The sequence below is a fragment of the Crocodylus siamensis genome, chromosome 1, assembly GCF_052110815.1.
Source record: "Crocodylus siamensis isolate JL-2025a chromosome 1, ASM5211081v1, whole genome shotgun sequence".
Taxonomy (NCBI): domain Eukaryota; kingdom Metazoa; phylum Chordata; order Crocodylia; family Crocodylidae; genus Crocodylus; species Crocodylus siamensis.
The window spans coordinates 175004775-175026355 of record NC_143395.1 but is presented as its reverse complement, the minus strand read 5'-3'; the positions used below and the strand labels follow the sequence as shown (position 1 = coordinate 175026355).

The following is a 21581-nucleotide window of genomic DNA, read 5'->3' as shown; positions in this document are numbered from 1 at the left end:
GTATCCTTCCCAGGCTTACTAAAAACACATAGAACTGCAATTGATTATTAATATTTTAAGCTTCTGAAAGTCTTAATTTCTTTTGCTTTGTTGAAAGAAATAATGCATTATTTTTAGCTTGCTGTAAAATACCTGTCCTAGTAAAATCCTGTAAAGTCTAAGCTGGCTTTTGCCAAAGTATCAGGCCAAATATTGTGCTACACTGAACATTCTTTCCAAAAATGAATGCTTTTGTTCCGCAAAATAGTGCACACATCCAATATGCATGCCATTTGACATGATAATACAGTCCCTTATAATGGTGACTGTGTATCCTTAAAAACGTGCAGCTGTGTCAACAAAAAATAATACAAATTATGGATATAAGATTTAATTATTGCTGCAGGTTTTACTGTTGAATGATTTTACAAAAGAGGTTCATTTCTGGATCAAATTGTTTCACAAGATTCTGGATCATCATATACTTCATTAAGACAAATGCAGCAAAAAGGGTATGTTCTATGTACCACCTTTATAAAAGAATTCATTTCTAAGTGGGAAAAAAACCATTCTGCATACACTTTAGCCATGAGAAAACTATCTTAACTGTTAAAGAATTAGTTAAAATAAAAGGCTTCACTCAGTCCAATACTAATTTGAAAAGCTAAAACAATGAAATTGTTAATCTGTTCTACTGAAAGTTACATTCAGTTTTACACAGATAAAATACTCTTGTACTGGGATGTATCTAGACATCTCCAACATGAGATCCACAAAGGTACAGAGGCTGTAGACCTTGATTCAAGTTATGAAACACACCTGGGAAATAGGGTCTGTAAGAAGAGACTTGAGTAAGTGCTGAAAGATCTTTTAATGCAGAATGCCTGATGCTTCAAAGTAATATCTAAAAGTGCCTCTAAGGCTTTTTCAGACTGTATGGAACAACAACATTTTCCATCAGTTATATTACTTATACATCAGTCTCACCACTAAAATGGCCAAATCTATAGTTGTATTCGTGGGTCTGCATAACCAGGCTAAATCCCTGAAGCCCAGTGCACAGATTTCTGGTTCCAAAAAACTATTATTCCTCTATCTGGATAAGAAAGTAAATATGCCCCAAATCCTTAAGTATTTTAGGAGATGTATAAATATACTCCAGGGATTATGACCAAGGCACACAGGATAGTGCAGTGTGAACCCTTTCTATTTGGTCACTACAAGGGGGATCCAATGTGGGAAGAGAAAGATTCATTGCAAAACAACGAACAGAAATGGGGATGGTTGTGTGTGTGTGTGTGTGTGTGTGTGTGTGTGTGTGTGTGTGTGTGTGTGTGTGTGTGTGTGTGTGTGTGTGTGTGTGTGTGTATTAGAAAATAATTGGCTTTGCAGAAACAAGCCTTGATTCTTTTATTGCAAGGCTCTGCTGTAGCTCACATTAATAAATATCCAATTTTTACTGAATTTTTATACATTTTCAGACTCAAAAAGGATCATTTCCAAAGAAGCAGGTGGGGTGTTAGCTAGATAACTTGTATGTGATCAAAATTTTTTTCATACTGCCAACCATTACTTCAAGCTGGTGCTTATAATGCATATGCTTCAGTGCCCAAATATGAACTGTGTAGGACCTCCCTACCTGCTGTGCTTAATTTCAAAATCCAAGTTTATCTTTAAAACCAAACATGTTCTTTACCCCTTTGCTGCATTGCAAAACTTAAATTTTACAAACATCTCCTTGAAGAGCGGACCCCAGGAATCTATTAAATTGTCACACATCTGAAGTGGACAAAATCTTTGATTTTTTTTTAAAGATGTGCTTTAAGACCTTTATACGTGATAATAAAACAGATTAAAACATCAAGGTTTAAATCATTTGTAAATTTGATTTACAGTCATGTATAAATCATTTTCAATGAATATATTAATGTGCTTTGTAGGAAAAAAATGCAAGTGCATAAAAAACAAAACAAAAACAAAAAAACCCTAGTAAAATAACACGGCCAAAAAGTCTTTTCAAGTGGACTTTACAAATACAAAAAATTATTAATATGTATATCATATTGTAAAGAGTCCAGTAAAGCAAGTGCTGGGCTTACAAAGATCTGATACTGTATCTAAAAGCTACACAGGGCATAAACGATATTCATCTTATTGTCTCATTGCTCAGTTCCCATCTTTACCACAAGCTTTCTATGAAATCTTACTTCCTATATATTTGTACAGGAATGAACACAACAGGGCCCTCACTGGGGCATAAGTCAATAACCATTGTACACATAAGTAAATAATAAAAATAATATATCTGATGCAGAGCAACAGCTTTAAGACAGACATTTTCCCCTATAATGCAAGGAAAAGTACAGCCCATTATTCATTTGGCAGAAAATTCTCTACCATATCTGGAGAATGTTCAGTTAGAAACAGAATTATGTCAGTAGATACTTAAATTATTATATCATCTTAACCAAAAGCTATCCCTCCTTACGTAATATTTTAGCAGCCCATGCACACTGTGATATGCTGGGTCTGGTGACAGAGTGGTCAAGATGCATGAATTCCACTGTACCCTCTATCCCGAGCGCTCATACTGAAGAGTGCCTCTGGTGGATCTAGCCATGAATGAGTATCTGACCGGGCAGGTCTGGGAGTCAGTGTGGCTAGATGTGATTCTGGCCAGGCTACTCGTTGCCAGAGTAGCATGGCCAGACTCCTAGACTAAACCTAGACTATTCCAGACTCCTAAACGAAACCTAGACTATTCCAGACTCATAAACCCTTATATATTAGGTGCCTAGACACTGCTCTCTGGTTTAGATAAGCTGATGTGAAGTGGCCCATCACCTAGGCGTGAGGTAGAGTTCATTCTTTCAGCTCCCTGTTGTATCTTGAAGGTTATGTAGGTTTTGTTCAGCTAGAAAGTGTGTGTGAATGCCATCCACAATGAATAGCAGCATATACATTGTCATGTTCGCTCTCAAAGAGAAACGGCTAGTAGAATCTACTTCTTTGAAGCAGGATAGTGCTCAATGTTATACCACTAAAAAAAACCTATTCTCCAAAAGCAAAATGAACAAGTGTTACCTCTTGGGAATATTTTGTATGGACTCTTGGGAAACAAATTCTCAAAGTTAGTCTTTTCAGTAGGAGCAATTTTCACTTTCATCAAGTTAACGGGATATTCTGACAGGGAGACAAGCTTATCAGCTACTGTCATGGACCTGAAGAGTGATTTATTAAACATACCATATTTTTCACATACAACATGCTCCCAAATAAGATACATACCTTGATCTTGAAAGGCAGAATGAAGAAAGAAAGATCTTAGTAAGAGTATTTATGTGTGCCTATTAACGCACAGCAATAATCCCTGGCACTCATTGCCCTGGAGCTTATTGCTGCTGAGCAAGCGTCTGCACATGCACTTGGGATCACACCATGTTGAGCTAGGGCAGAGCAGCCCCAGCTGGCAGGAGGCCCAGGGAGTCAGCCTGCTAGCTCGGGGCTGCTCTCCCTGCCTCAATGTGTTGCAGAGGGGCTGGCTGGAGCACCCTTGTGCCTCAGCCAGACCGGGCAGTGACTCTATGTGCACTGCTGCAGAATTTTTTGCTCCACAGCAGGATAGTACTTGTATTTACTAAGTACTATCCTGCTGCAGAGCAGATTAGTTTACGGCAGACTAACAGCTGTGCACGTGTAGATGTGAGACATTTACTGTTCAGCTAATTAGTCAACTGCAGTAAATGTCTAGTGGAGATGTACCCTCCTTGTAGTAAGCGAGGAGCAGCAGCTCGGGACCCAAACCTCCTCATTGTTCTGCTCTCTGTGGAGGGCACACAGACTTTACTTTCACTTTTACCTGGTAAGCAGCAGAAACTGTTCTTACTGTATTTCCTTGCATATAATGCCCGCTTCAATTTCCAGCAGCTGTTTTTTGGAAACAAAGTGTGTGTTTGTTTAAACAAGGGGTTCCTTGTCAGGAGTTGTGCACTTGGTTGGTAGCTTCTTCGTGGCAGTGCAAGCAGCACCAAAGTGGGCACGGGGCAATAAGAGAAGGAACTTTGAGAATCACGCTTGTAAAGAGATGCAGTGGTGGTACGGCACACAGTGAGTGTGTGCGTGATGTTCTGGGTACAGCCACTACGCCCTGGCTTGAAAATGTGTCCCGAGGTAATTCAGTTCATTTCTGATATTGTAATCATCACCAATAAAGCTGTGCTTTAAGTTTTCTGCAACTGGGATGCTAAACAGCACACATTTTCAATGGATCTCTCTCCAGGTTCTTATACAAAACTCCAAGACAGATCAGACAGTGGCTACTGTGTTTTTGTTGTGCAGCATCTGGTCATTACCATTTTCAAAACATCAGTATTTGCAAATCAGAGACTACAGTTACTTCCTCACTGAAATACAAGGGGGAGGCATTTGTTTCCAATACTCTGTATAGTGAAATTGCTGTCAAATGGAGACTGTTTTATGGTGGCCAATTACACCCGGGTCTAGATGGAGAAGCCAGGAAAGGCTTCTATACCAGGGCAGTCCACCTTGCAACCAGTTAGGGACCACAAGCCACACAGGCCTCACAAGTGCAGGCCAAATGCACACAGAGCTGTATGTCATGTAGGTGCACTGCCCCCCTGTACCATGCTGCACACAGATGCTTCCTCTTCCCCCTGCCCTCCACTGACAGTACTTTACTGCCCTGTGTGTGGATGTCCCCCCTTCCCTCCCCCTACAAACTGTGCTGCACCTTGCTGCATCATGCATAGGTACTCTCACTACACAGTGCCATGTGTGCAGACCCCCAATGCCCTTCTTAGCTTTCTGGGATGCTGCCATGGCCTGTACTGCCCCAGAGGTGGGAATAGAAAGTGAAGGGAGGGGGAGCCTTGAGCCCTTATCTCCTATTGCAGACAGAGCAATGGAGGAGTCGTGGCCAGGTAGGAGCCTGGGGGACCACAAATAAATCCCTCACTGGCCACATGTGACCTGCCAACTATGAGTTGGATAGCCCTGTTCTACATTTCCTTGCTTCACTCTGTTCTTTTACCTGCTTTCTTGCTCTTTTCCCACATGCCCAGCAATCTCCAGACTTTTCCTTCCTGATGCCAGAATACACTGGAGCCACAAGTTACATGTACTAGACATTTTAGGTTTGCCAGTGGTACCAGCAGGGAATGAGCCTCTCTCTTACACTATCTCGAGCTGTTATCTACTGGTCTTCAGCAATGTCTGATGGGTTTGCTAGAAATTCAATCCAATACATTTTTTCCATATGGAAGAATTCAGAATCTGTTGAGTACATTGCTATAAACTGTTCTGCAGAACACTGTGCAACTTACTCTTTGATACTAAATATTTAGATAGATATTTGTGTAGCGATCACTGACCCCTGGCCCTCTACACCCACTAGAATGGCTATACTTGGGGGACTGTAATAAAGAAAGGACAATTCCCGGGGGCAGGCCAGTTTACAACCCACACTATGGCTGCATGTATTTCTGTTTCCCTCATATCACATGGTGTCAGAAGTAGGCCTGATCCTGCTATGGCAGGCATTTTCAACCTTTTAAAATAAGTATACCTCTGGTGGCCGGGGGTGAGGTGCGGCAGTGTGTGGCTGGACACAGCGGCGAGTGTGGGGTAGTGGGTGGTGGCGCTCTGCCCCTGCCCACCTGTGTGTGTACCCCCAGGGCCTTCCCAAGTACCCCCAGGGATATGCATGCCCCCAGCTGACAACTCTTGCACTCCGGTATTTATTATACAACACACACTCAGTGTGATCCAGTCCTCTAGAAAAAGACTGAAAAAGAACTGAGACACAAACTCTGGAACAGATTAATCACCAACCTCAGAACATTAATCCCTAGAGGACTCCATTTCCTGAATATCGCATACCATGAAACCATTCCTAATCGAGCTCTGGCTCTATATGACCTCAAAAGAACGCTCAAGAATTCAAAGACGCATACAACTCTAAAGCAGTTCTTACTGAAGACCAGTCATTTAAAACATAGTGATTGTTTCTGGGGTTAATTTCCTTTAAATCAGGAAACATCCTCAGGATAGATAAGCTTTACAGCGTCTACAGTTTGCCACATTTAAAAAAAATGATGTATTTAAAGCAGCTTGCCATTCAAACTCTAAACCACACTTACCTTCTGATCATAAACTGGAGATGGTTTATTTTGGGGAATTCAGGAAACAATTGAATCTGTCATTCTTTCTCCCTCATCATTTCATTAACTAAAAGTGTTTTTACCAAGTGAACCTGACTTGTTACCTTGGCAACTGAGATCCTTACTGTTAACATATTATTTGAAAATGATGTCTGAATTGTTACTTTTGCACAGTCCTAATTAAGATTTCAGTAGAAATAACATGGCTTCATGCAGTTCCTCAAATACGTGTTTTTTGCTTATAATCTTAAAGAGATGTGAGATGTGTGCCTGTTACTTTGCCATATAGGTGCCAATCACCTTGATGTCTATTACTGAAAGAATTAATTCACTTCTGAGGCTGTCCAGCAGCACTCCCCGATACATGGCATAGAAGGAATAAATTCTGACTGGACCTGATCTGGTTGTAGACATCTTTTAGCATCTCATCCATAGTGACTCTTACATGTGGTTCACACAATAATGGACAATAATTATAGTAATGACTGACAATAGTAGAATTGGTGTTCAGTATGAATGTACAGGAGGATTTCTCTATTGGCTACAATAGGTAAAATCTTCTCTTGGATTTCTTAGCTCACTGCTGTTGATCATTACAGAATGGAAACTTATTGCAGTGCAAGTTCCAGGCCAGTCAAGGAGTGGTTGCTAGTATTTTTTGCTGCTCAGCAAATCCAGGAGAAGTGCCAAGAGCAAGAGCTTGACCTGTATGTAACTTTTATCAATTTGGTGACAGAATTTGACACAGTGAGCTGATCTCAATGTTGGGGCCATAGGGAAGGGCTCAACTGTCCAAGAAATTTTCTGTCAGTCACATGGCAGCTCTGTGATGGTAGGTGTGGCAGGATTCACTTCCAAAATACAGAAGGCTCATTTAGCCTCTCCATACTGTTGGAGTGGGACAAAGGTTGCCAAGTAAACTATACAGGAACTACATGCCAGTGACCATGCAATGACAGTCCACTCCAGGGAAGATCTTCATCTCTTGGTAAACTGTTTTGGTGCCTTTCAACTAATTATGAACTAAACATCAATTGGGGGAAAACTGAGATTACATTTCAACCACCACTGGAAGACAGACTAGTATTCTTTCTATGTCTACTGATGCAATTGTACTTCCAGGTGTTTGTAAGTTGACTTACCTCGGCAGTGTTTTGAATGACTGTACCAGCACTGATGGGGAGGTAGCAATCTGCATCCAGAAAGCCAATAGGGCTTTTGGCAGGCTAACAATGTGAGCAGGCAACATGGAATCAAGATCCCATGAGGTGGGCATGCTAGAAGGGAAAGACAGATTACAGCAGGACCTGGACAGGTTACAGGGGTGGGCAAATGAAAATAGGATGGGATTCAATACTGACAAGTGCAGGGTACTGCACTTCAGCAGTAGGAACCAGCAGCATACCTATAGGCTGGGGAACCCCTTCCTGAGAGCACAGTGGCATAAAGAGATCTTGGAGTCATTGCTGACTCCAAGATGAACCGGGGCCAACAATGCGAGAACACAGTCAGGGCTAAACTGTACCTTGTCCTGCATCCACAGATGCACCTCAACCAGGGCCAAGGAGGTGATCCTCCCCCTCTATATGACACTGGTCAGACCACAGATGGAGTACTGTGTCCAGTTCTGTGCGCCCCACTTCAGGAGGGATGTAGACAACATTGAGAGGGTCTAAAGGAGGGCCACTCACATGATCCGGGGACAGCAGGGCAGACCCTATGAGAAGAGGCTACGGGACCTGAACCTGTTCAGCCTTTGCAAGAGAAGGCTGAGGCAGAACCGGCTGTCTATAAACTTACTAGGGGGGACCAATGGGGTTTGGGAGAGACCTTGTTCCCCCGAGCGCCTCCCGGAGCAACAACGAATAACGATCGTAAGTGGCTAGAGAGTAGGTTTAGACTAGACATTAGAAGGCACTATGTCACAGCCAGGGCAGCTAGGATCTGGATCCAACTTCCAAGGGAAGTGGTGATGGCTCCTACCCTGGGGGTCTTTAAGAGGAGGCTTGATGCCTACCTGGCTGGGGTCATTTGAGTACGGTTTTCTCTCCTGCCCATGGCAGGGGGTCAGACTAGAAGATCTACAAGGTCCCTTCTGACTCTACATCTATGAATCTCCACTCAATTAAAAGTATACAAAGTTATTAAGCTCACCATGCTGCTTAGATGGGTTTGAGTCTTGCATATTTTACAGAAGGCACATCCACAGAAGTTAAACAGAAATTCCAGAGGCACCTTCAGACCCTACTTTAAGTGAACTGGTATAACAAACTGACCAATGACTAAGGCCTTCAGTTTGTTGACTCTAATGAGCCATTAAAAATAGAGACCCAGCTGTGATTGGTCAGATCCCAGAATGGTTGGCTGGAGAATGGGTGAAATCCCAAGCAGCTCCTATGCAGTAAACAGGAACAGAGGAAGGAGAGGCGTCACTACTCTGGGATGTTCTGGAAGGACAGTCTTAAGGTGCATTTCATCAAGTGCAACCTACTGGTTAACCCTTCGGAAACTTTAGCTATAAACAGGCAACAATACAGCACCAAAATAAAGGAAGGTATAAACTTTTTTGAACAGCAACAGCAGGCCTTAGGGCAGGAAAAGCACATGAGGTGATAGTTGCAGCAGCAGACTTGAGTGGTGCTACACATTATGTGACATAAGGAGCTTATTGTACACAGGCCTTTACAGTCATCTGTGCATCCACCACACTTGACACAGCACCACTGTGGCATTGTTGTTCTCAAATACAAATGACTCATGATGCCCACAAAAGCTGTGTAACTACAAGTCAGACAGGGCTGTGTTTTTAAACATAATTTTGCTATTAAGGGAGAAAATTGGATTGCCTGGCCAGAAGGATAGTGCTTTTCATGGGCCTAAACTCTTGACATTTTAATCACAACCTCAACCACATGCAGTAAGTCAACTAGAGGCTGAACTTTTATAATAGCACTCTTGTTGCCTCATTTCCTTTACTCTGGTAAGCCACAAGGTACTAAGTTTTATATGAAGAATTGCAGAGGAGCCAGGTACAGTGTAAGGTAGACATACCATCTGGGTCAGCAGCACTGATGGTTAAGGTTGGGCCCTTCTGCGGGCCCTTGCAGGCTACCCAAAGATCTATCACTAAGTGCAGACATTTGCAGGGCAGGGGGAAGGTTAGGGAGAGATTAGTTCACATTAAAAATGGCCACTCAATCTAAAGTACATTGGGATGGGGGGGGACCTAGCAGTGTGGGGGAGTAGTACAATCTGCAAGAGTGATGGGGTGCAGGCACAAACCATGGGGGGGTGTTGGATAAAGCAGGCACAATCCACGAGAGCAATCAGGAGGATAGGCAGGATCCACAAGGAGTTGATGGGGTTCAGAACATTTGGCAGGATCAGGGGAGTTGATGGGGTCCACAGAAGAGCTTAGGGGGGGCAGGGGCTATTTTTAGCCCTTGACACCCTCAGTGAACCTACCTCCCCATCCCTTCCTCCCCTTCCCCCACCAATATTTACTTCCTCCATTCCCAAAACCTGAATGCTGATAAAAATGGCACCCAGAGCAGCCTGTGGGGTGGAAGTTTTGTGGGGGGGTGGAACTGGCTGGTCCACAGGGGGCGGCTAAAAAGAGGCCAGGGGGCTAAATATAGCCCGATGCCAGGGGGCAGGTTGGGAAAGTGCAGCCCCAGGGGTGGGGCAAGCAGCTGGGATTTCTCAACCCTGGAGCGATGCAGGTAACTGTACTGAAGTTCCATGCACCACTCTAACCTAGATCTTTTCAGTTTGAGCATACATTGTTCCAAGTCTATCTTAGACTGGTTTCTGCCATTTTTAGACCAGTCTGTGTGTAGCCAACTTCTGTACAGTTAGCAGTGTAGACTGATTTCCAATTACTGAGACTGTGTTTAAGCAAGATTTGCACTTGGGCAAACTAAGTTAGATCGGGTGGCCGTTTTTAACCTAATCTAACCCCCCTCTTGCTCCCACAAATGTCTGCACCTAGCCTATGTTCAGAGCATCTACTGCTGTGATTAGGAGGCCTACTGTATTGAGTCTAGCAGTAAAAGAGGAATCTGGGCGCAAAGTTGAGAGTATCCAAAGGAGGTCTGAAGAAACTAGCAGGTAGGAGTGAAGCAGTCAGAGAAGTCTTGGGGTAGTAAACTGGGGAAAGGCAGGCTCTGAAATGCAAAATGCTGGGAAAAATCTGGAATGCCTGAAGAGTCTGAGGAGAGAAGCACGTTGGACAGGGTCCAAGCAGCCCGAAAATGTAATCTCAGTTCTACCTGCAGTCTGGGCCCCAGAATCCTATCAAGCTATTTATAAAACTGGTCTCTAGCTTAGGGTGGACCTGAAACCTGTCGAAGCAGAATGCATCTGTCTGCACAGCCTTTGAAACTAAGGTCCCCTCTGCTGCTCCTGCCATGGAAACTGATGCATCCAATCAGTAAAAGTAGGTCAGGTGATTTGACATTGTTGTGCCTGCTGTTTCACAAAGAGCTAAACAAAAAAAAAGAAGAGCATACAACAGACTAAGCATCAGGTCAGGATCAAAGCCATTAATTAAGCGTATGTTGTATATATGCTAAATATATTAGAATTCATTATACAGTGCATAGAGAGACGGGAGCAGAAAAGTGGTGGGGAGAGAGTGATAGAGACTGCACTATTCTCTGGAGGTGAAATTTTAACTCATTTTTTCGGGTGACAGCTCCACAGGCTGTATAAAGCAGAAGCACAAATCAGACTAGATCACCTTAGTGAGTGAAAGAAAAGCAAAAATATCTTGACAACCGGGACCAGGTGTCCCAAGAGAAAGGCCAAGAACTGGATGAGCATGAAAATGAAATGATGCTCTTACACCTAGCCTGGTGTGGTTCTTCCGGAACAGAACAGATACATTTGTGTGGGGAAACTTGAATTGGCACTGCCTGTGTTGTAATTGCTCTGTGCATCAACAGGGGACACCAGTCTCCTAAACTGACCATTTGGGAATTTGCAGAAGTTTTAGAACAGAGAGAAAAATACATTTAGTCCCGGCCAGTCCCCACAGATTGATTTGTTTTTTTAAGGCAGAAGGCGGGGTAGATTTGCACCTAGTTTCATAGTTTGTAGGGTCAGAAGGGACCTGAGCAGACCATCTAGTCCGACCCCCTGCCACGGCAAGAAAGAATACTGGGGTCAAATGACTAACTAAATCAGAGCTTTTGTAAGCAGCAGCTTGCTTCATCACATATTATGAATGGAATACAGCAGAGCTTCTAAATGCTAAGCAGTGATTATAATATGAAGGGTAGGGAAAGGGGAGCTTTACATGGTATACGTAAAGTACATTCATGACATCTTTCTCATATGCATACCTGGGGAGGAATCTCTTGAGATATTCCACCGAGATGTCAACAACTTCCACCCCTCCATCAAACTGACTCTGGAATACTGCACCCAGCAAATACTTTTCTTGGACCGAACTGTGAAACATGGCAGTGGCCACTGGCCATATCACCATTACACTGAATCAGAATCCTCCATGCCAACATCTCTCATCTTAAGCACACAACTCTAACATCTACAAAAACGCGCTATGCTACAACTCTATCTGCACCGATCCCACTGACTGCGATTCACAACTTAAGGATCTGCAGCAGGGATTCCTACAATAACAAAGCCAAAGACACTCAAATCAACAGAGACAGATTCAGCCCCTATTCCAACACCAATCCCAAGGACAACAGAATCCCTCTGGTTGTCACCTACAGCTGCCAGCTTGAACACCTCAGACACATCATTAATGATCTCCAACTCCTCCTGAAAAATGATGATAATCTTAAGGTAGGCTTTGGGGACAAATCTGTTCTGGCTTACACGCAGTCCCCACAACATCAAATGGCATCTCTTCAGCATCAGACTATCCATCTCCTATTCTCACAAAGCCACCAGATGTTTCTCTGAACCTGGAGGCCAGCTGTGCCTCCTCATCAACACAGACCGCATCATCACTGAACCAAATAACACAGATTACAACCACATTTATCTGCACCTCTACCAAAGTCATATATGCCATCACCTGTTTACAACCCCCCCTCTGTTGCCTACATTGGACAAACAGGGCAATCTCTGTGTGTAAGAATGAATGGACACTGATCTGACATCAGTTCCAGAAAGACACACAAGCCTGTAGCAGAACATTTTAACAGCCCTGGACAAACCACTGCTGACCTCAGAGTCTATTCTATTTTGAATAGAAAATTTTGCAAACAGAAATCGTCCACAGACTGGATTATATTAAGTATGGTCTAAACCAAGACCAATGGGATTCTTATGCCATTACCTAGATTAGTTTTTATAACCCCCATGTCCCATAGTGGGTTAACTGCTTTGTTTTTTTCCCCTCTCTTCTACCCACCCCCCGGCCGCAACTCACCAAAACTCTCTATGCAGCTGTGAGTGGCAAGAAGCAGTGTTCAAAAGTGGAGTGGGAGGGGTGGGAGAGGCTGGGATCACATGCCCCTGTCCTCTGGGGTATGTGGGGGCGGCAGGTGCTTGTGTGTTTGTGGACAGGGGCTGCCTGGACACTAGGTCCAAGGAGCCTGCTGCAGATGAGGCGAGGCGGTGGGGGGCGTGTGCAGCAGAGTTGCCCCAGGGTGGTGCAGTCTGTACTGCCCCCACTGTGTTGCTCTGCATGGGGCCAAGCCTTGCCTTCTCATGCCAGGGCAGCCTGTGCTGCATTCCTGTTGGCACTTACAGCCCAGCTGGGTGCTGCTTTTCGCCCCCTGCCTCCGGGAGTGGAATCTGGAGTTAGAGCCCTGCACGCCTTCCAGGAGTGGTGTGGTGCAGTGTGGCAGGAGTGAGAGAAGGAGGTATTGCTAGAGGTGAGAAGTGCAGAGTATCTCCTGGCCAGCTGCAGTTGCCCTGGGAACAGCCTACTGGAAGCTGCTTCCTGCCACAGCACATGGGGCTCCGGCTCCAGTTCCCAGGAAGGTGGTTGAGAGCTAAGCTGGAGCCCTGGCGCTGGTGCAGGAACCACCTGGCTGAATCTGCTCACCTGCCCACCTGGAACAGTGTGGCCTGGCACAACATGGTGCAGCAAAGGCAAGAGCAGCTTCTGGCAGGTTGTTCCTGGTGTGGCTGCAGCTGGCTGGGTGATGTTCTGCACCCCCTACCTCCATTAACAGCTCCTCCTCTTGCTTCTATTGCACCGTGACCGCATCATACCCAGCAGGTGCTCAGGGCTCCAGCTCCAGATCCTGGAAGGTGGCTGGGAGCTGAAGCCAGAGCCTTGCATGCGGGGGTAGTAGCTGCCCAGCTGAAACTGCTCGCCCAGCGTGGTGCAGTGCAGCAAAGGAAAGATCAAAAGCAGGAGCCACTGCTGGAGGTGCGGGGTGCAGAGCAGCATCCGACTGCAGCCATACTACGAACATCCCTGGCAGAAGTTGCACGCTGGCCTGGGGCTTGGGCTTGTGGGCACCAGCAGGAGCCTGGTGCAAGCTGCCCCAGTGCAAGTGGGCACAGGCCGTATTTTTCCTGCCCCTGGTCTTTAAGGGGCAAATCTACCCTGCCTTCTGCCTGATTTTAAAAAACCCAACTAACTCTCTTCATGTGTGTTTTTAAATGCAGCAATGAGTGAATCTTATTAATTTGTTCATACTTTATCTGTGCATCTTTTTCAGTCACATTATGATGCTTTTAAGGTTCCCATTTGTCCAAGAAAATCAAGAATTTCTTTGAGGTATAAATAAAAGTAACATCAATGACAAGGTCAAATGAACAATCTGTGACATGTAAAAGATATAAATTAGTTGTGCTATCCTGAGATTAGTGATTCAATTTTATGACTATAAATTTTAGATGTCACATTTCCATTTTTAAATATAATCAGAAAAATGACTTGTATGTTAATGTTCATCCATACCGTATAGTTTAGTAATAGTGGGCCATATTCTCTACTGATGTAAATGCCCATCATTTCAATGGAGTCGTGCAAATTCACATCAGGAGAGAATTTAGCCCATTACTTCTTAGAAACCTTTCATTAAAAACAGGTTGAACCTTATATAAAGAATTTACCTCTAGTTAACTCACAATGAATGATAGTGATTTCTGAAATGACAGGAAATTGAAAATAAAAAATAATTTTCTTTTTCCTGAGAGGCACTGCAGACCTTTGCACTATGTCTTTTGTCATATGTGATCTTTAAAAAAGTATTTTGCTGAAACTTTCTGATCAGAAGTGTTGCTCTACTGAAATAGTTAGCAGAAGCTAAATATTCAAACCTGGCTCGTTTTATAGCTCTTTCACTGAGTCTTGAAAAGTAAGCCAAGTTTGTAGAAATTTGGTTCAGTAGTAGTAAAGTTATGTTTTCACACAACACATAGTTAATCTGTGAGTCTCATAAGACATCATTAGGGATGGTAGTGTTTTACATGCACATTGCACTTGTCCACATGACTAGAGATGGTGCAAGGAGCAGAGATTCATGTACTAAGAGTGTCTTCTCCTCTCTTGCTGCACTAGTACACAACAAGGCTCTGGGAAGCAATACCCACCTTGGCTCCTTTCTCTTCTAACAAATCTAAAGAATACAAGGAAAGATTCCAGCTCATAATGCAAACTAAAAAAGAATGCTGGCTGTTGTGAAGTTCATGAAGTTCGATTAATACATCAAGCCTAGTAAATAACAAAAGAAGGAAAAGGTGCTTGAATGAAGAGATTTTATGCTACTGTACCAGGGAAGAGAAGACAAATGTCTCTGACATTTGGACACTGCTGATTAACGTATGTGAATAACATAACAAGTGGGTGGGTTGAAAGTAAATGCCACATGTAAGTTGCAGAACCTGTGCAAGAAGTACATCTTTAACCAGCACTCATACATTAAAATCCCTATAGCTAGCTGAGTTAAGGAAAAATCAGTTGTTTAAATTCCCCATTGCAAGCATCATCCAAACTCCACATTTGGAAAACTTTATTCAGCTGTCACACTGACTAATTCCAAAGGTCAGTTTTACTCGAACTTGTTGTCATTATATGACCAAGAAGAAGTACTATATTTTGTCTCATGTAGTATTCATCCCAAAAAGCAGCTGCTGGAAACTGGGCTGCACATGCTAAGTAAGAAAATAAGGTAACAACAGTTTCTGATTCTTAAACTTCTGCTGGGCAAAAGCTAAAGTAATTCTGCATGTGATCCCCAGGGAGAAGAGCAATGAGCAGGCTCTGCTTTATTTACTACAAGGCAAGATCTTTTTTCCTTCATTTACATTGTATGTATGTGAGAAAATATGGTAAATCAACTACTATACTAGAAAAAAGTCCCAGCAAATACAGGCATATGAGCCTTATTTCACTCTCAAATAAACAAATTGGTTAAAATGACAGGTAAAGCAATTATAGAGCCCCTACAGTCAGTCATCCTCAAGTTTTGCCAGCCAGTGAGCAACATTAATAAGAGCTTTCCCAACTATTCAGTTGGTCCAAGAAAGGTTATCACCCCAAAAAATCCCTGCCAGCAATAATGAGAAAGTAACAAAGCATCATGTTGAAACAATGTATCTGTGGAGAGCAAGGCAGCAAACAACATTAGTCTCATAGGTAGGGTTGCTTTATATGCTGTGGGTTGGGGGCCACTAACCTGGATAAATGAGATACCATAAAGAACAAACTAGCACAGCTTCTAAAATGGAAAAAATCAAGGCTCATTAGTATTGGCTGAACACATCAACAATACTGCAGGGAAAGCAGAACTAGTTAATTATTCTGACCTTCAGAAAGTTTTTGGCTTAATCACTCACAAAAAGTTATTAAAGAGCTATTAAAGATTATGGGATAAAATGTAAAGTTCTGTCCCGAATTACAAAGCTCCAAAGAAACAAAGTAGGAACAAATGGTCCATTTTCAGCCTTACAGGATGTTATCTAACTGGTGCTCAACAATCCTGTATTAAGATAATTTAATACTTATAAATAGTTTGGAAAAGGAAATGAACACAGAGGTGGAAAAATATGCATCTGACACGCACAACTCTACTTAGATTAGAGGTGAAACATGGAACTGAGATGGGAGCAGGTATGTCAAGGTAGCCTTAAGCCAGGGGTGGGCAAAATATAGCCCATAGACCAGATCCAGCCTGCCAACAAATTCAGTCTGGCTCATCAACAGATTCAATTTGGCCCATGGGTGGACAGCTACCAATTCATTCTATCTAGCCTAGTGGTGCTGGGTAGGTGGGTGGGTGGGGCTGCTTCCATCCAGCAGCATCAGTCCTTGTCATGAAGGTATCAGCTGTGGACCTAGGTAAGGCTTCTGCCACAGCGGGAAGGTGGCAGCATTAGCTTTGCATACCGCCAGCAGGCTCAAGAGCCCCAACGCAGAATCTGCCAGCAGCGCCCACAGCTGATATCACCGCCCTCCCAGTGTGGTGGAAGCTCCTGCTCAGAGCCCCAACCCAGAACCCGCTAGCAACATCAGCTGTGGACCCAGGCAGGAGCTTCTGCTGCGCTGGGCAGGTAGCAGTGTTAGCTGTGGACACCACTGGCAGGTTCCGTGTTGGAGCTCCAGAACCTGCTGGCTGCGCCCACAGCTGCCACTGCTGCCCACCCAGCATGGCAGAAGCTCTTGCCTGGGTCCGCAGCTGAGCATCGGGGCTCCTGGTGAACTACAGGTCTGGCCAGGTTCTGGAAGGAGGGGGAGGAGGAGAGAGACAGACAGAGACAGAGACAGAGACAGAGAAAGATGGCTGTGGCCTTCAACAGTCCCAAAACTCATTAAGTGGACCTCCAATTGAAATAATTGCCCACCCATGCCTTAAGCCACCTTTGTACTTCAACCACCTCCTCATCTTACATAGCTCTGAAGGGACTTATATAGAGAAGCCCCTATGTAAGTAATGGACAGCCCAAGCAACCTATCTTTATTAGAGAAGCCTTCATTTAAGTGGACCTGCTCTATGAGCTGCAGCATTTCCAGAATCTCTGCAATGTTTGCACCAAAGTGGTATTTGACGTCCTGTTTGCCAGCAGGATTTCTCAGGTGGGGTCCTATGCAGCCAAAAGTTTCTACTGCTTCCTAGGCTGTGGAGCTTGCTGAACAGTGAATAGATCTGTTTAGAAGAGTAGCAGGTCTGTGACACATGCATTAAAATTCTGAGCAGCGGGCATTTGTGGAGGTATACTGCAGGGAATGAGCTTCCTCCCTCAGCTAACTACAGCTAATACTTTGGGTACTCCCTGAAACCTCGTGAAGGAACACCTTGAGAGGCTGGATACCTTCAATTCAGCCGGCCTCGTCAATCTACACCCCAGGGTACTCAAGGAGCTGGCGAGCATCATAGCCCAGCCTCTGGCACAGATCTTTGAAAACTCCTGGCGCTCTTGTGTAGTGCCCGAGGACTGGAAGAAGGCCAATGTGGTGCCTAACTTCAAGAAAGGGAGGAAAGTGGATCCGGCTAGCCATAGGCCCATCAGCCTGACTTCTATCCTGGGGAAGATCTTAGAAAAGTTTATTGCAGAGGCCATCCTTAATGGACTGGCTGACGCCAACATACTAAGGGATAGCCAGTATGGGTTTGTTGTGGGTAGGTCTTGCTTGACCAATCTCAATTCCTTCTACGATCAGGTGGCCTATCACCTGGACAAGGGAAAACAGATCGATATTATATATCTTGACTTCAAAAAAGCCTTCAAAGTAGTATCCCGTGATCACCTCTTGGCAAAACTGGCCAATTTGTGGCCTTGGGTCCACCACGATCCGCTGGCTGGGAAATTGGCTTCGTGGATGGACCCAGAGGGCAGTAATTGATGGAAGTCACTCATCATGGTGTCTTGTGACCAGTGGGGTATCCCAAGGCTCTGTCCTTGGACCCATATTGTTCAACATCTTCATTAATGATGTGGACATTGGAGTCAGGAGTGGACTGGCCAAGTTCACCGATGACACCAAACTTTGGGGCATAGCATCCACGCAAGAAGACAGGCAGGTGATTTAGGCTGACCTGGTGTACTGTGTCCAGTTTTGGGCTCCACAATTCAAAAAGGATGTGGAGAAGCTTGAGAGAGTCCAGAGAAGAGCCACGTGCATGATCAGAGGTCAGGAAAACGATGACAGGCTGAAAGCCTGGAAAAGTGCAGACTCAGGGGTGATCTAATGGACACCTACAAGTTTATCAGGGGTGACCACTAGTTTCTGGGGGAATGTTTGTTCACCAGAGCACCCCAAGGGATGACGAGGTCGAACGGTCACAAACTCCTGCAAGACTGTTTCAGGCTGGACATAAGGAAGAATTTCTTTACTGTCCGAACCCCCAAGGTCTGGAACAGCTTGCCATCAGAGGTGGTTCAAGCACCTACATTGAACACCTTCAAGAGTAAATTGGATGCTTATCTTGCTGGGATCCTATGACCCAGCTGACTTCCTGCCCTTTGGGCGGGGGGCTGGACTTGATGACCTTCTGAGGTCCCTTCCAGCCCTAATGTCTATGAAATCTATGAAATAATGCTATGTGACCTAAAAGAAGTTACCCCTTCTGAGTGGAATAAAGCTGTGTGCACAGCCACCTGCAGGGGGCGAAGTGAAAAAGAAAAGAGAACAGATCCTTGGCACAGATATCTTTAATCTTTGTTTTTTAAACTAGCCTGCAGTTGAAAGGAGCAGGGCTTCCCCAGCTGTGAATGATGAGCCAAGATTTTGATAAGGAACCTCACATCTGCTCATCTGTGGCTTAGCCTATCACTCCAACAGTAGCATTGTGAAGGGACTTTCTAATAAAAACAGGAAGACCTTTTTTCCAGCTTATCACTTGTGGTAAGAAACGTTTCTGGACAATGCAAGAGATTTTTTTCTTTGTTTGGGAATGGGGCTCAGCCAAAGGGACTAACTCTTTGAGATACATGACCCTTTTCAGTAAGTCAGCCAGAGGACTGACCCTTGCATTAGCATGCTCAGCACATCCCCAATGTCATCCCCAAGAGTCTGATTTCCACTGGAAAGTCCAGATTTATTTGTTTCAGAGTAACTAAATATCATTTCAGCCTGAAGCATAATGAATTCCTACAAGAAGCAGTCGGAAGTCTTCCTATTATCATCCTCAAAACTCCACCTTCCTTATACATTCACTTTAGCTAACTGAAACACAAAAAGAAAAGTCACAGGGACTCAGGGCTTGTGGTTTTCAACTGTTTAAATGAATTTTCCTGGCTTTATTTTTTCAGTGTAAGGCATTACCTTTGTTATAAAAGGCCAAATGGAAGGAAAACAACTGCTAAATTCCCAGAGGTCTGTAGGAACTCTGAGCAAGACTGACCAAGATGACTTTAATATTTCAAAACTTACAGTGCTTTAAATTTCCCTCACATGCCCATCATTTTGGAATACTCCATGAGTCAAAATGGCAAAAGACTTCAAACTAACCTCTAATTTTGTGCCTGAAAAGAGGCATACACAAGTGATTGTTCCTGTCAAATTACATTATGTAAGTTGCTGTATACAAATGCAGAAGAGAAGAGACATAGAAGATAAATTTCAATAACCAATTTTGCAATAGAAGATAGAGTTGTTCAGCAAAGTACTCATTAAAAAGCATGCCAGCAGATTTCACTGAAGAGCCCTAGCAATACTCCTCAGTGAATGTGACATGATAAACCTGAGCTCTGTTCAGAGTAGGATTCAAAGTTAAGCAACATTTCTTGGCTGCACCATAAATACAGCTACAACACAGAGGAAGCAAAGGATTAATGTGAGGAAGACATAATATGTAGTTGTTCTTCCGCTGTTTATCTCATGAGGCATAATTGCACATTACTTGAGCACCCAACCCTTGCAGTAAAGTGAATTAGAGTTGTGTGTATATTCAACAAATGTGTCATTGGGGCCAGGATTCATAACACACGCTTTGGACTTAATTTGATTTGTGCCAAGAACTGAGATTTGTTATGTGTTATTTATTGTTTTTATAAATAGCAGTAACAGAAGCAAACACTGAAAAGCAGCAATCCCACAATTACGTACTGCCCCTTGACTAGCTCATTCCCTCCACTAAAGAGGGAACTAGAGCAGATGAAAATTTAGAGAGCAGAGGGAGAGGCCAGTTCTTTAGTATGCTATCCCTTCGGTCTGATCCTATGAAAAGTCTGGACACAGCAGACTGGCGGGGAAGGAAATTTCCTATACAAGTGACAACCCAATTCAATTTAATTTATAATTAAAAGACTTAGTATTTTATCAATACCAAAAACAACGCACATTCATTCACAGAATTGTATTACCCATTTTGTATTGGCATTATTTACAGCTTCATGCTCATAAAATGAGCATTTGTAAAAAAACCCTAACTCTGGGCTGCTTATCTCTGGTAGTCTGGGAATTTCCACAATGTTCTCAGTTCACATATTCTAAAGACTTTTTTCTTCTGCGAATTACTCTAGTTTAGGAATGTTTCTGGACGACGAACAACAATTTTAAACTTGTTTGGGAATGGGGCTCAGCCAAGAAGACTAACTCCTTGAGCAACATGAACCTTTCCAGTGAGGCTACCAGAGGAGGACTGAGCTATCCTTTCATTAACATGCTCAGCACATCTCCAATGTCATTCCCATGAGTGTGAGTCCCACAGGAAAGAACAGATTTATTTGTGATGAAAGAATTAAAAAAAAATGTCAGCTTGAACCAATAAGATGTCACACGATATCTTGATAATCAAAATCAGTACACGTAATATCTAAAGGAGCCTTTCAAGACAATGCCAAACTATTCTGGAAAGCATCTATGGGCATGTCTACACTGCCTCCATGATGAGCCCAGACTGCCACTGAGAAGCAAGGCCTGGTCAGAGTCAAAATGGCAAGAGATCTCTCTGTCTGATCATCCCAAAGCCCAGAAAGCAGGCAGCGCATCTGGTTTAGTGACCCCAGGCACATTCTAAGAAGTGTACCTCAGACAGGGAGCAAGAGAGCAACACTGGGACATACACTCATGGCTGGACTAAGTCAACTACACTGTCTAACTGTGGGGCTTTGGCATGTGCTAAGCGAGGGGAAAAGGGGCAGAGTACAATTCTTAACAGTATTCCCAGGCTCAGCATGAAGGAAATTATAGACAAACCCTTAGATATTTCAATTGAGATCTTAAATAAAAAGCCACAGAGCTTTAATTCTTAACTATATGCTATTCCCCAGATTCCCTTCTGACTTACATTACTGAAATCAATTCTTTATCATTTCTAATGGTCTGCCATCTCTACTATTATTATTAGCAGCAGCCACAGAAGAAAAGTGATCTACTCGTGTGAGATGCAACATTGCTGTAAGCTTCCCTATGGCAAAGTCCACCCTTGGTGTCTATAAACCTTCATTATGAATATATTTAATCTACAGATATAAACGGAAGTTAACATAACACCTACAAACCACTTACAGAAATTATCAGAGCATAAAAATGTATTTTAACAT

At 43.6% G+C, this 21581-nt stretch overlaps 1 protein-coding gene across 3 annotated transcripts in view; it reads right to left on the bottom strand.

Moving 5' to 3' along the window:
- Positions 1-21581, bottom strand: part of ACYP2 (acylphosphatase 2) — a 129100-nt gene that overhangs the window by 1125 nt on the left and 106394 nt on the right. The gene's annotated exons all lie outside the window — the stretch shown is intronic.